The 16,366-nt window shown below is 44.8% G+C and overlaps 1 pseudogene; it reads left to right on the top strand.

Moving 5' to 3' along the window:
- Nucleotides 1–1,361: 1,361 nt before the first annotated feature.
- Nucleotides 1,362–10,576, top strand: LOC619012 (pregnancy-associated glycoprotein 1-like; annotated as a pseudogene).
- The last annotated feature ends 5,790 nt before the right edge of the window (nt 10,577–16,366 follow it).

Raw genomic sequence — 16,366 nt, 5'->3', positions numbered from 1 at the left:
TTGTTATAGGTAGCTAGTCAACAACTTGATTCAATTAGATTAATTAGTCTTTTTTCTCAATTTGTTCAGTTTAGTTCAGTCCTTCAGATGTGTCTGTCTTTTTGCAACACCATAGACTGCAGCATGCCAGGCTTCCCTATCCATCACCAACTGCCAGAGCTTGCTGAAGCTCATGTCCATCAATTTGGTGATGCCATCCACCCATCTCATCCTCTGTCTTCCACTTCTCCTCATGCCTTCAATCTTTCCTAATATCAGGATCTTTTCCAATGAGTCAGCATGTTTACTATGAATTCAGTCTCTTTAAAAATCAACCAACATGGACTAAATTCCTCTCTGTCCCCACTGCACTCCCAACTCTAGGCCAGAAACAAAAATCTGTGGAGACTGAAGGCTGATTCCAGCACATCACTGTGGAGATTTCATTCCCACTGTTTTTTTTTGGGGGAAAAAAAGATTAGTTGCTAATATTAAAATCAGTGGATTGTACATAAATATCCAAACTTCTGATTCTCTTGAAAACATGGCCATCTGGCCTGCTTTCCAACAAGGGTGAAGTGGAGGAAAAGCTGCACCCAGTGGTAAGGCTTGTGCTGCCCCGATTCCAACAAGGCCACCTAGTCCTAGGATCATATCTCCTGCCTTCTGGGGCCATGGATTTGTGAGAACTAGACTTCTAGCTCTCTTGAGCTAATGACTATTTTTGTCTTGATCAACTTTGTCTTTGAAGCCTTTAATCCACAACCTAGCACACAGTTCTTCCTTGTACAGTTGTTAGATGATATAAAATATCTTGAGGATGCATATGACATTTCTTCCAATACTGAAACCATGAAATTGAAGTACTGCTCTGCCCTAAATCTTTGATGCAGCCTGGCATCATAGGTGCCCCTGACGTCTGCCATTAGACCCACTACCTAGGCCAGTTGTGTGTCCCTGGGCTGTCCCTGAAGTCTTCACTTTGCCATTCGACAACTTATCCTCCTAGCAATCTCCTCTCCAATGAAGACAGCAATGCATATTTCATGAAATGGCTAGGAAGATGACATGAAACCACACGTGTCGAGCATGGCCCCTAGAATCCATTTTCATGATGTTCTTAGCTGTTTTTCCTCCAAGTAGGCAAGGTTCTCTGTCTTCTTAGATATCCATGCAGATTAGTTTGATTTTCCAGCCAAACTTCAAAGAAGAGATTACAGTTCAATTCTCTGTATTCTGAGAAGCTTCAAAGTCCACTCGCCAAGGACACTGATGAAGGTAAAGATTTTATCGAGAACTTTGTGATTTTTTTCAGATCTTTTAGTGGCCTAAACGGGAAAACTAGGGTAGGTCAGAGCATATATAACTAGGGTCACCACTACATGCTACAAACCCAAACTTCCCTGAGTACTTGGAGCCAGGAAAGAAGCATGAAGTGGCTTGTGCTCCTCGGGCTGGTGGCCTTCTCAGAGTGCATAGTCAAGTAAGTATGGGGACTGTATGTCGCATCATATTCTTTTCTCAGACTTTTCTTTTCATCTGATTATTCTTCCACCCACCAGGTTTAGAAGGGAATGGAATATTTCCCTAAGAGTCTTAAAGTTCAACTCTTACTTACTGATAAGTAACTTACTATAGGAACTGTGGATCCCAAGGTCTTGGTGTAGATTTGCATGGTTGCACAAATCTTGGGGTCCAATCATGTCATGACCTATTGAAAATGCAACTCCTTGCAACTGTTCAGTGCACAGTCTAGGAATATATCAATGTGATCCTGCGGAATAGCACTTTTCTACATTTTATTCAACATGTCCTCTTTTTTCCCTGTCAACTTCAGTGTGTATATGCCTATGTCTGCATCTATGTATCACTGTCATTTATCTCTCCATCTCTTTGGAAGTCACTGGGAGTGTATTTCTCTTTCTGTTGTTTCTTTTAATTTTTCATTTGACTTGTCCTTCCTTCTCAAGCCTCTGGATTTCCCTTACTTGTTCCCTATATCTTGGATTCTTCTTTCAACTCTCTCTTCTCTGACAACTTGGAGAAAGATACACTGTTTTATATCTGACAAGCAGTGTGACTACAGCCAACTCAGAAACCTCTTGCATTTCAAATTTCTCCCTTGTAAAAGAGAATAAGAGTTCCCCATCTACCTCCTTCCTTGAGGTTCTATGAGAAGGATAGTGTGGGATGGCAACAACAATGTTAATGGCTGTCATTGTTGAGATTTCTTATTTATCAGGTACCTTATATACATCACTTCTCTTATCCCCAAGATATTCTATTTTGAGGGTTTGTATTGTTACATTCCACCATTTTACCAAAGGGGAGACTGAGACACCACATGGTCATATGGCTTATCCAAAAGATAAGAACCTGTATTCAAATCTATGTCTTTGCCATGGTATAGGCATAAAATTCTGATAATAATGTACCTCATAAAAATGATTAGAAAATACACAGGGCCATTACAATGACAGTTATACCTTAACACTGACAGCTAATTGTAGCATCTTCTTTGTTTTCTTTGTCAAATGCTTGGTGAAAGAATACCTCTAAGGCAAGTGAAGACCATGAGAAAAACCCTCAGTGGAAAAAACATGCTGAAGGATTTCTTGAAGGAGCATCCTTACAGACGGTCCCATATTTCTTTTCGTGGCTCAAAACTAACTACCCGCTGAGAAACATCATGGATGTGAGGTATTTGGGGAGGATGGCGCTCCACAGCACCCCCTTGTTCTCTAGCCAAGCATGGGGCTCATTTGGAGGTGCCAGGTGGGATGTTGAGGTTGGGGTTCCTGCAGGAGGCAGAGATACTGGAAAACAGGGACCCCAACCAGAGGAGAAGGCACTCTCATCCTCAACTGTTGGTCTTGGTGACTGGGCCTGGCAATTACCAGGTGGCAGGTAAATATTTATTTCTCTGTCAAACATGTGTCATTAGTTTGATGGTGATTGCTCCTTCTGAACTACATGAGCCACTCAGCTACAGATGAAGAGTGAGCCATCACTAATCAAAAGGTAGAACCAACTGCAAAGCAATTGTGAATCCCCAGGCAGAGGAATTCAGTTTCCACAGATGCAAGAATGACAGCAGTAAAAAGTTACTGAATCTGTATTCCATGTATGGCCATAATGATCACTGTGGTCACTGTTTTGAGATTAGATAAAGGGCTTATTTTGTCTTCAAGAATGCCCATGCCAGCCTGAGACATAGGCAAAGGGTAAATACATGTCAAATGAAAGTGTCACCTGTGCGGTGTTGATTGGATGTGGTCTGAGTTTAGAGGGAGTGGCTGGGTTGATCAAGAAGGAGCACCTGGAGAAGCAGGTGCTAAGGCTGGGTTGGAGAAGCAGGTGCTAAGGCTGGGTTTGAAGAGATTACAGAGCTTCTCAAATGAAGGCACCAGGACCTCCTTGGGTGTCCAGCGGTCCTAGAGGCCCAGTGGTTATGCCTCTGGGCTTCCCATGCAGGAGGTTCCACTTCAACGCCTGGTCATAGAGTCAATATCCTACATACAATGTAGCACAGGAAAAATATATCAAATGCAGATACATCTGTGACCAAAGTCTGTGAGGTGCACAGTGGTTAGAAAGTGATCTCAAGAGATATGTGACACCCAGAGGGAGGCATCAGTGTGGGAATAGAGGGTAGCCAGTTCTGCACTAACCCACTCCCTCCTTCTCCCTGTAGTTGGTCTACATGGGTAACATCACCATTGGAACACCCCCTCAGGAATTCCAGGTTGTCTTTGACACAGCCTCATCTGACTTGTGGGTGCCCCCCGTCTTTTGCACCAGTCCAGCTTGTTGTGAGTACAGATACCCGCTACCCAGACCATCCTTCACTTGCCCTGCTGCCCTGTTTTCCACCCTTGGCACCTGATGACACTCATCTCTTGTGTCTGCAGCTACACACATTAGGTTCAGACTTCTTCAGTCTTCCACCTTCCGGCCTACCCATAAGACCTTCACCATCAACTATGGATCTGGGAGAATGAACGGAGTTGTTGCTTATGACACAGTTTGGGTAACAGTGTAACAAATGCTGAGTCAGCACTGGCTATGGTGTGACCACAGCTTGCAAAACACATGCAGGACCATCTGGAAGGACCCTTCCTAGCCTAATTCCCATATATATTGGCCATGATATCCATAGGATATGTTTCTGGGGAGGCAGTGCCTGTGGTGACACAGAAGTAAACAAATTAGCTAACCCAGAGATTTGCTTGAGATGTGGACTTGAAGCTCCTCTGCCCATGACCAGTTCAAGGTTCATTTTGCTGGGAGAGAGGAGAAGGGATAAAAGCACACACTTTTATATTAACAGACTGTTCCAGGCACTTTCAGGTGGTAACTGGTTTAATCCTGCAACAACCCCACACAGCAGTTACTCTGATTAGTTCATGAGACATATGAGGAAACTGAAGTACAGACCACAAGGGCCTTGCTGAGGGCACACATGTGGTAAAAGGTAGAGTTAGGCTGGCTTTTCAGGGCTGAAGTTGCTGTGGGGTATTTGGGGACAGGATAAAACTGATCTGGGGACCCTGGGGGCAGTCAAGGGCTTCAGGTATCCAGATTGGGAAACTGGGGGCCTGAGAAGTCAAGGGGCCTGATAAATGAGTTCTTACTCTAGGGGACCCTTGAGAGTCTAATAAACCTATGGCATGCCTCCCCCAAAATACCTGAGTAGTTCCCCTCTCTCTCTTTCTCTCTCGTACACATTCACAGAAATATACATGTATCCCCAAAAGTGAATTCCTCAGGCAGTAATTTCATAGATCCCGGAAGCAAGATTGTGTTTTCAGCTTCTGTCTTCCTGGACAGATGCAGAATCCACAGTACATTACAGAGAATGCAGTCTATTCCTGTCATTAGGTCACAGTGATGCCAAAGAGAAGGCTACCTTGCCCTCATTCATTTTATCCATAAGGTGGCACCAATGGGACCTGGCCTGACTCTTGGTTGCCCCACTTGTACAGAAGCCATGAGGCCAATTTGACTCACTCAGGTGGTGTTTTTCAGAGGGTCGGATGTTTTAAAATTCATAGCCTCTCTCAAGTGGAACCCAGATTCCCCTCCCAGCTTTGTCTAACCGTCTGTGGGTCACCAAAGATAGAGCCCAGCCTCAATTCTTCTCTGAGGATCTAACAGCAAAGCATCCCAGGCCAGTCCTAGCCCCACTTCACATATCTTTAAGTGGGATCACTCTTCTCTCCCACAGGTTGGGGACCTTGTAAGTCCTGACCAGCCATTCGGTCTAAGCGTGACGGAATACGGGTTTGAAGGCAGAACTTATGATGGCATCTTGGGCTTGAACTACCCCAACATATCCTTCTCTGGAGCCATCCCCATCTTTGACAAGCTAAAGAATCAAGGTGCCATTTCTGAGCCTGTTTTTGCCTTCTACTTGAGCAAGTAAGTCTGAGATGGACAATCACTTTCTCCAAATAAGCTGTAAGTTGCTTTCAGTTGCATGAAAATTATAGAACACTTGCTAAAGAAGTATCCTGAGAGATAATCTAACCCAGGATAACTATGGCCCCTGGGCCCTACCTGGCATCACTACTGGCTTTTATAAATAAAATTTTATTGGAACACAACCCTACTCCTGGGCTCAAGATCAGTAAATTGGTCTCCAGGGGTGAGTGAGGAGGAAGGCTAATGGAAGGCAACAGGAAACAAGTTGAAGGAAAAGGCACTAGGATTTGCTTATTAATTTGATAAGGAAGGAAGGAGAAGGATGGTGGATATCTTTCCTTCCTCATTAGCATTTCACTGGGAGCCCAGGACCAGCTACCCAATTTGTGGAGCCAGTGCGAAATGAAAGTGTGGGACACAAAAGTGTGGTACCCCTTGTTCAAGAAATATTAAGTGTTTCAAGACAGGGAGAGCAGAGTTGGGGTCCCTTCTGAGTGTGGGACCCTCTGGACAGTAGAGGTCACAGGTCAGTAGAGCCAAATCTGGGTGACCTGAAGCCACACCCTTAGAACTCCCAGGCCTTGATTTTACTGAAAAATGACAAGGTGGACAAGGGGAAAGCCAAAACACTTCAGCACCCTGTCCTCTGAGGGTGTCTGAGTACTCAGGTCACAGGAGATCCACGGCATCTTCAGAAGACATAGTGGGTGGAGCCCAGCCAAGTGATTTAACTTCTAACCTCCTCTGTGCCACTCCTTAGTTAGTAACAGACCTCAGTCTGGATCTCAATCTCTCCTAAATGCTATTTCTGCATCTGTACATGGGGACCTTATTAGGGCCTTGATGAGTGGACAAGCACAGCTCTCAGACAGTGCTGTGGTTATTGTCCTCCAAGTATCCCAGCCTGTCTTCTCTACAGAGACAAGCAGGAGGGCAGTGTGGTGATGTTTGGTGGGGTGGACCACCGCTACTATAAGGGAGAGCTCAACTGGGTACCATTGATCGAAGCAGGTGGTGGAGTGTACACATGGACCGGTAAGCCTCTCCCTCTGAGGGTCAGCCCAAGTGGTGTTCCCACTACTGTACATGGACACAGGCAGACACACACAAATACATTCTTAAACATACAGTCACATAGACATATACACCACCCACAACGACACAGACAGACACACAGACACATGGAAACACACTAGCAGACACATATAAACCTTCACAGAGACACATAAGAACATGCATAGCTAGTCAGAGACACACAAGCACTCACAGAGACACATACAAACACACATACAAACAAACACACAAGCACATAAATACACACAAAAAACATGGGTTCATAATACCCAGGCCTTCTGAGAAAGGCTCTGACCACGGTCCTAAAAGGGTCCAGAGAGGTCTGTGCAGCTGGGAGAGGGCTGCACCCACTGCCCTGTGAAACATGGAGCATGGTTAGAGGACTCTACAGTGTGGTAAATAGAGGATCAGGGAGAATTTCTCCAGCCTGAACAGAGTTATGATAAGATGACCAACTGTCCAGGGCTACTTAGGACATAGGAAGTTCTCAGTACAGATAAATGTCATTTTAAAAACAGGGACAGTGAGAAAATGGGGAAAACTGGTCTTCTTAGGGAGCAACTACCCAGCAGTGGAGAGAGGTTGGCTACAGGCTTAAGACGTGAAAGCAACTAATAAAAAAACATTCCACGTTCTTGGGCACACAGTGGGACAGGGGCTATTACAGAGAATCAGGAAGGTGGGATCCAGGAGTGACCTGAGGATAAGAGGCATAATTGATAGGATTCTGTGTGATACCCTCAGACAAAAGCTGACCTGTCCTTTGGAATTTCTGTGGGCTAGTCATGTATTTCCTGGCCAGGGTCTCAGCGTCTGAGCTGGTTGTAGGAGCAGTGCTGGCAGACACCCTCTCCCAGAGGAGCCCCTCTCTCCTACTATGAGAATCTGCTGCCCTTGCGAATCTCCATCTCCACTCTGTGTGCGACCCGTTATTTGTTCCCCATCACATACAGCTCTCTTGATGTTTCTTATTGTTTTCTAAGTCTTCATTCACTCATTGAACAGACCAGCATTGGGCATCCACTGTGTGCCAGGAACTTTAGGGAGGCAAGGAGAATAAAACTCGCCATCACATCTAAGAAGGCAGATGTACATGAAGTGACTCACCTACATAGTGAATTGTGACTTTGGTACATGCTAGACATGAGGAGGAGGAGGCAATGTCAACCCAGTCCAGTACTCTTGCCTGGAAAATCCCAGGGACGGCGGAGCTTCATGGGCTGCCCTTTATGAGTTCTCCGAGAGTCAGACACGACTGAAGTGAGTCAGCAGCAGCAACAGCAGCAGACATAAGGAAGGGTCTACAGAGAGACCAAGACAGGAGACTGATAAACACCAGGGGAAAGACTTCCCGAAAACAATACAATTAAGGTGGAATCTGGAAGATGAGAAGAAATTTGCTAGTCAAAGTGGAGTGGAGTCTTCTAGGAAGGAAGACCAACTTGTGTCATGGTACAATATATCCTGGTGCATTCAAGTACTGCATTCAAGGATGTCAAGAAAGGTGCTGTGTCGAGAGCAAAGGAAAAGAGGGCAAGAGACAAAGGGCTGTTTAGGAGACAGTCAGGAAGGGGGCAATTCTGGGAAGAATCTGAGTCACCTTGATGCCCTCTTTCTTCCATTGTCTCTCAGCATCTCCATGAAAAGAAAGTTTATTGCTTTTTCTGATGGCTGTGAGGCCCTTGTGGATACTGGGACATCACAACTGAAGCCCCAGGAAGACTGGTCAATAATATACAGAAGCTTATCGGCGCCAGGCTACAGGCTTCTAAGGTGAAGGGTCATGCCCCAGGGTTACTTCCAGTCTCCAAACACAACAAGGAACTCCAGGGCCAACCTCTCACCCTCTCTCTCTAATTGCACTACGTTTATTGTTCTGTGGTCAATACCCTTCCCTCTATTATCTTCACCATCAACGGCATCAACTACCCAGTGCCAGCTCGAGCCCTCATCCTCAAGGTGAGGGAACAATATTGAGGGTTGGTTCTCAAACCGGAGCTTGTAGGAACCCTTGGGCTACTGCTGGGAGGAGGGCCCCCTCTGCAGGCCATGTCACACCACTGCAGATGCTGCTGAGCCCTGTGGCTGGGCTGGTGCCTCCCACAAAACCAATCACTTGAAAGTAAAGGGCATTGTGGGACACTGATCTTCCTGAAATAAATGTGGAGATACCACACTATATGGCATAGTGGGAGTCAGGCAGAGGGGAATACTAAGGTCCTCAGTCCTCAAAGAGCTTCAATTCAATCTGAACTCAGAGGTGCATGAACATGAAACTCAGCACTAGCAGTCCCTGAAATAGGCCATGTTACAAGGAGAATGGCTGGGGACAGTCCCAGTGTGATGTCCCAGCATAAGTTAACAGGCTCCTTTCCCTTCTCAAAGTTTTCCTGGTTTGAATGATAAATTACATGGTCAGCCTAGTTCTCAGCTGCATCTTCCCCTTGCTCTGGCCAGGTGCCTCCTTTGTGAGTTGGGGTACCCGACCCCTCTGTGGGGAGGTTGGATGCTAATGTGAATAAAGGGTGCACAGTGGCTGCTCAGCCCTGGCACAGGGTGGAGGCTTCATGTCAGCTCCCTGAGAGAGTTCAGAGCAGGTTGATGGGCTCAAATAAGGCTTTGAGGAAGAGAGGGAATTTCAGGAATTCTAAAACCACAAACTCATTGAGCCATGTGGAGAGTCCTTGGTTCTAGGCAAAACTGCACTGGATGCTATACAAATGGCATCTCAAGGTGGTCTGCACTGGGACACTGGGTACTTACTAGGGGTGATGAGGGCTACGGACTGACCCGTGGGGCTGGGGAACCAGAGTACCTTACCCACCCAAGCCTGGAGTGGCCAAAGAGGGTGAGTGTGGGCCGAAGGCAGCTTCTCAGATTTCCTGAGTTAAGCCTTCAAGAACGTGCTGTGGGCACTGCTCTATTTAAGATGGATAACCAACAACGAGTTTCTTTGTAGCACAGGGAACTCCCCTCAGTTATATGACAGCCTGGATGGAAGGGGTGTCTTTGGGACCAAGATACCTGGATACATACAGTTGAGCCCCTTTACTATCCACCTGAAACTCAGACTATTGTTAATCAGCTATACTCCAATACAAAATAGAGTTTGATAATAAAGTACGGATTGTGGGGACGCAGGAGGAGAACCAGCAGTCTCTGCAGAGAAAAAAAAGAGCAGGAGTCAGAAGGAAAGAAACAGGGAGTGAGGAGAGCTATGGACACACTTGTTCTTTTCTAAATAATTATATTGAAGTGTGGCTAATCTGCTGCTGCTGCTGCTAAGTCGCTTCAGTCGTGTCCGAAGTTGCACAGTGGTCGACTCTGTGCGACCCCATAGACGGCAGCCCACCAGGCTCCCCCTTCCTGGGATTCTGCAGGCAAGAACACTGGAGTGGGTTGCCATTTCCTTCTCCAATGCATGAAAGTGAAAAGTGAAAGTGAAAAGTGAAAGTGAAGTCGTTCAGTCGTGTCCAACTCTCAGCGACCCCATGGACTGCAGCCTACCAGGCTCCTCCCTCCATGGGATTTTCCAGCAGGAGTACTGGAGTGGGGTGCCACTGCCTTCAGTGTTGCATTAAGTTCTGCTGCAGAGCAATGTGACTCAGTTATACACATAAAATTATATTTTTTTCTTATTCTTTTTCATGTGGTTTATCACTGAATATTGAATATATTTCCTTACGCTCTACAGTAGGACTTTGTTGTTTATCATTCCTCTGTTTCCCAAACTCCCAGTCCTCCCCTCCCCCACACCCTTCCTCATGGCAACCTCATGTCTTGGCCCTCTTTGGTTTTAGATAAACTCTCATACCCCCTGCTGCTGAGAAAACCCCTTGATGCTTACCAAAAGAGGGAAATAAAACAAAGAATTGAGCTGGGTCTGGATAGTGGGGGGAGTCACCAGTAAGGGCTCATGCTGACTGGTGTGTGTCTCTGATTCCCCCAGGATTATAGAGGCCACTGCTATACCGCCTTTAAAGAGAGCAAATTGAGTCCATCTACAGAGACCTGGATCCTGGGTGATGTCTTCCTGAGGCAGTACTTCTCAGTTTATGATCGAGGAAATGACAGGATTGGCCTGGCACAGGCAGTGTAAATGCTTGGAGTGGTTCAGGAATCCGTAAGGCTGCTCCTAACACACACTCACGCACACTTTGGGCACTCCTGCCCAGGATGCTGGTGAACTGTATTTGGTGGTCTGTACACCCTATTCTCAGTAAAGAATAAAGGGTTTCACTCTTAATGGTGCTGAAATAAATGTTGCCTCTGTTTGTGTCAGGGAGTGAAATCTGAATCAAAATTGAGAGGAGCCCTACTCCAACTGGATTCAAGGAAAAGGGAGACTCATTGAAATGATTCTGAGAATCCAGGATACAAGAATCAGAGCAAATACAAATATCTCAGTGACTGGACCCAAGAAATCAGAAGTCATCAATTCTCTCTCACCCTGACTCTTTCCCTTCACTCTTCTTTGACAGTCTTAGCCTGGCAACTTTCTTCCTTAAGGCTTCTACACCTAGTGAGGGAGTTCAAGCTACCTGCCCTAGGGTTTTAAATCCCGAAGGCATCACCTAGTAAGGAAAGAAGATTGCAGACATCAGAGTTCAAGGATATTCTATGAATGACCCACCTCAGATCACTTGTACAGCATTAGATCAGCCATCCTGGCAGGGAAATGGCGTATTATGACTGGCTTTACATGGTCTTTGACCCTGACCCCTCAGGACATGATAGTCAATTTCCTCCAAAACTACATGACTGAAGCTGGGGAGAGGCAGACCCAAGGATAGCAGCTAGCAGATGGTCTAGGCCATGGAAGAACCTGTGATGACCCACCAACTCAACCACCTCCTCATTCAGAGGAATTATAAGGGATAATTAAATAGACCCTCTTTGTCCCATCTCAGATATTCTTATCACTGGGCATATCCTCCAGGGGATTTTGGGTGAGGTACTTCATTGAGAGCTGGTTCCCTTTTGCCCCACATCCAGTCACCAGCTCTCTGCCACATATGCCTGCTCTGTCCTTTCCAGTCCTACTTGGTAAGTGGTAGCCCCAGTGGATCCCAGAGCCATCCCCATCCTCCATGGCCCAGAATGCCCCTTCCTTGCCTCCAATGCTGCTGTGGAGAATGCAATTCATGCATCGGGGGACCCAGGGTACACAGAGACTTCAGCATTTCTGAGCTTCTTTCAGGGATGGAGCTATAAACTATTTGCTTGGAACTGCCATGGTTAGGCACTTTTTCAGTGGAAGCATCTGTTCTTTCCACCTGGAGGCCCTTAGTAGATGCCTCAGCTGAGCCAGCAGGGGTCACAGGTTGATTTCCTTTCAGATTAACTGGTTCGATCTCCTTGTTGTATAGGGGACTCTCAAGAATCTTCTCAAGCACCACAGTTCAAAAGCTCAATTCTTTGGCATTCACCATTTCTTATGGTCCAGATCGCACATCTGTACATGATTACTGGAAAATCATGGTTTTGACACTGCAGACCTCTGTAGCAAAGTGAGTCTGCTTTTTAATACACAGTGCAGGTTTTTCATAGCCTTTCTTCCTTCCAAGGAACAAGTGTGTTTTAATTTTGTGGCTGCAGTCAAGGTCCACAGTTGTTTTGGAGCCCAAGAAAATAAAATCTGCCACTGTTTCCACTTTTCCCTCATCTATATGCCATGATGTGGTGGGATCAGATGCCCTGAATGTTGAGTATATTTTTGTGGATAGTTTTTTTGAATGTTGAGTTTTAACCAGTTTTTGCATCTCCTCTCCTCATGAAGAGGCTCTTTAGTTCTTTGCTCTCTGCCACTAGGGCAGTGTCATCTTCAGATCTGTGAATGTTGATATTTCTCCCAGCAATCTTCATTCCAGCTTGGGATTTATGCAGTCCTGCATATCGAATGGTGTATCCTATATAGAAGTTAAGTAACCAGAGTGACAATGTACACGTTGTCACACTTCTTTCCCACTTTTAAATCTTTCAGTTTTTCTGTATATGATTCTAACTGCCGCATTTTGACCTACATACAGACTTTTCAGGAGACAGGTAAGGTGATCTGTTACTCCCATTTCCTTAAGAATTTTTCACAGTTTGTTGTGGTCCACACAGTGAAAGGCTTTAGCATAGTCAGTGAAGCAGATGGAAATGTTTTCTGGGATTCCCTTGCTTTCTCTATGATCCAATGGATGTTGAAATTTTATCTCTGGTTCCTCAAACCAGTTTGTATATCTCGAAGTTCTCAGTTCATGTAGCACTGAAGCTTAACTTGAAGGGTTTTGAGCATTACCTGGTTAGCAAGTGGGATGGGTGCAATTGCATGATAAGTTGAACATTCTTTGGAATTGCCTTTCTTTTTTTTTTTTAATTTAATTTAATTTTATATTTTAACTACAATATTGTATTGGTTTTGCCGTATATCAACATGAATCCACCACAGGTATACATGTGTTCCCCATCCTGAACCCTCCTCCCTCCTCCCTCCCCGTACCATCCCTCTGGGTCGTCCCAGTGCAGCAGCCCCAAGCATCCCGTATCATGCATCGAACCTGGACTGGTGACTCGTTTCATATATGATATTATACATGTTAGTGTGGCCACTGCAGAGTTTTCCAAATTTGCTGACATTTTGAATGCAGCACTTTTACAGCCTCATTCTTTAGGATTTTTAAATAGCTCATCTGGAATTCAATCAGCTCTCCTAACATTGTTTGTAGTGATGCTTCCTAAGGCCCACTGACTTCGTACTCCAGGATATCTGGCTTTACATGAGTGACCCAAGCATCATCCCTATCCCAGTCATTATGACCATTTTTGCAAAGTTATTCTGTGCATTCTTCCTACCTCTTCTTTATCTCATCTGCTTCTGTTAGGTCTTTGACTTTTCTGTCCTTTATTGTGCCCATCTTTGCATGAAGTGTTCCTCTGGTAGCTCCAATTTTCCTTAAGTGATCTATAATCTTTACAATTCTATTATTTTCCTCTAATTCTTGCAGTGTGCACTTACGAAGACTTTCTTCTCTCTCCTTGCTATTCTCTGGAAGTCTACACGCCACTGAGTATATCTTTCCCTTTCTCCTTTGCCTTTCACTTCTCTTATTTTCTCAGCTGTTTTTAAACCTCCTCAGGCAACCCCTTTTCCTTCTCACATTGTTTTCCTGGGGATGGTTTTGGTGACCACCTCCCATACAGTGTTACAAACCTCCATCCTAGTTCTTCAGGCTACCAGACCTAATCCCTTGAATCTACTTTTAATCTCCACTATAAAATCATAAGGGATTTGATTTAGGTCATAGCTTAATGGTCTAGTGGTTTTCCTTAGTTACTTCAATTAAACCTGAATACTGCTTGCTTCTGCCTAAGCATTGGTGCCAGATGACCCTCACCACTCCCAGTGGGTGTGGAGCAAAAACACACAATTTGAGGACTGTTACCCTGGGTTTGTGCTTGGCCTTTCATGTACTTAGCTGTGTGAGCTTGATCAAGTCACTTAACCTCAGTTTTCTCATCTGGAAAATGGGCACCATGATGATAGTTCCACCTTCTAGATTGCGTGTGTGCCTGCAGAGAGCAAGTGGCCCCAAGAGGGCTTTCTGGGTTCCTGAGTCTGGAACAAATATGAATTATTCTGCCACCTGGGGAGAAGGAAATCTTCTGTTTAGAGGTTATGGCTGCCATCCCCAAGGCTAACTATTGATTCAAGCCAAATGACATCTCTCTCTGAACCATGACACAGAACTCTGACTGAGCTGATGCTCCCACAGAGCTAATGATTACTGGCTCAGATTACTCCCATCCTCAGCCTTACCAGTCAGCCTTTCTTTGTTAACTACTTCTAGTCTGAAATCACTCTGCAAGGAGAGTTGTAAGGCTTTTGGTCTCTTTTCAGTTTCCCACATCTCCAGCATAGCAACAAGTAGCTGTGATGGCTTCTTGTCATAGCAACAACTATGGCAACCGGTACAGTCCAGTCTCAGCCTGTTAAATGAAACTCTCTGCATGAAAGGTTGTTGTTGAATAATGACGCCAGGATTCTTGGCCCCAAAGGAGAAGAATTCCATCCGGGCCAGAGACGAGGCTTGATCGCTCAGAGCTTTTGTGTAATAAAGTTTTATTAAAGTATAAAGGAGATAGAGAAAGCTTCTGACATAGGCATCAGAAGGGGACAGAAAGAGTGTCCCCCTGCTAGTCTTCAGCTGGATGTTATATAGTCACTAGCAGTCTGTTAATGACAGAAAAGAATGTCTTAAAACTCTGAATGGCACCAGGCCCCTCACCCATAAGATGCATTCTGTGATAACTTGGCACCAAATGGTTCATCTTGGGCCATAAAATGATGAACTTGAAGAAGGGCAGATCACCATACAAATAGTTTAATTTACACAGATTGGAGGAACAATATCTGAGTATAACATACTGGTTTGTCAAGTAGGTTCTGAGCCAAAAGGTGGAACCGACTTAAAGACAGAGTTTGCGGTAAATGTATAGTATATTAGCATATCTTAAGACAAACATTTCCATAAGAAAAAGGCATTGGTTATCTCTAGGTTTGAGAATAGTTAACTTCAGGTGATACCTGGTGTCATTATGGCAACACAGTATTTTAAGAGAAACCTCCTTTTATTTATTTATTTTTAATTTTATTTTATTTTTAAACTTTACATAATTGTATTAGTTTTGCCAAATATCAAAATGAATCCACCACAGGTATACATGTGTTCCCCATCCTGAACCCTCCTCCCTCCTCCCTCCCCATACCATCCCTCTGGGTCATCCCAGTGCACTAGCCCCAAGCATCCAGTATCATGCATCGAACCTGGACTGGCAACTCGTTTCTTACATGATATTTTACATGTTTCAATGTCATTCTCCCAAATCTTCCCACCCTCTCCCTCTCCCACAGAGTCCATAAGACTGTTCTATACATCAGTGTCTCTTTTGCTGTCTCGTACACCGGGTTACCCAGAGAAAGCTCCTTTTAAATTTGTATAGAGAAGGAAAAAATACCATTAGTTTGTTTCCCTCTGTTGCTTAAGAGAGATAAAAATGTCTGACACTTGCAGGCTATCTCCTCCCTTTGGAGACCCCTGGCCTTCCTGCCTGTTACCCTCTCACCCATTTATCCCCTCATGTTTAAATTACCTACCATTGCCTTAGAAACCTTCCTATGATTGCTGTTTAAGGACAAATATGTGTGGAGTTGATCTAGTTTTCTTTCCCAAGCATGATTCCAACTATGCAATAAAGTAACCTGACATTTAGTCATCTAAATACCAACGGGAATGGAGAAAAGCAAACCACCCATCCTACATTTCTAACTTGCCCCAAAACAACATTAAAGTGATCTGCTAAAATAATGTGATACATTGGCATTCACACTCCAGAAGGGACACTTTTTCTGAATTCATTTCCCACCTAGTGCAAAATACCTACAACAAGCCTCGCACTCCAGCAGCTGGTCACCTGGTTTTTGCAGTCTCAGCCTGACCCCAATCCCTTTTAAATCCCTCAGTAAAATCTAGAGAACAAACTCAGTCAAAGCTCTCTCTCCCGCAGAAAACAGTTTTTTTGTTGTTGTTGTTTTTTTTTTTTTTAGAAAACAATGTTTGGTAACACATTCAAAATCTTGTTCTCCTTGCCTTGGATTCAAGGACCTGCACCAGAGGATGGGAAGCCTCCCCTTCCACCTAAATCTTTCTCCACTCCAACCAGGACCAGAGCCTTCAGTGGTCTCTGTGTCTTCATTGGTATTGTTCAGTTGCTAAGTCATATCTGACTCTTTGTGATTACATGTTCAGCAAAAAAGCAGGCTTCCCTGTCTTTCACTAATTTGTGGAGTTTCTTCAAAGTCATGTCCTTTGAGTTTGTGATGCCATCTCACAATCTCATTCTT

The sequence above is a fragment of the Bos taurus genome, chromosome 29 (genome assembly GCF_002263795.3).
Source record: "Bos taurus isolate L1 Dominette 01449 registration number 42190680 breed Hereford chromosome 29, ARS-UCD2.0, whole genome shotgun sequence".
NCBI classification, from domain to species: Eukaryota; Metazoa; Chordata; class Mammalia; order Artiodactyla; family Bovidae; genus Bos; species Bos taurus.
Note: the sequence above shows the minus strand (reverse complement) of the source record. Positions and strands in the feature narration are given on the sequence as shown.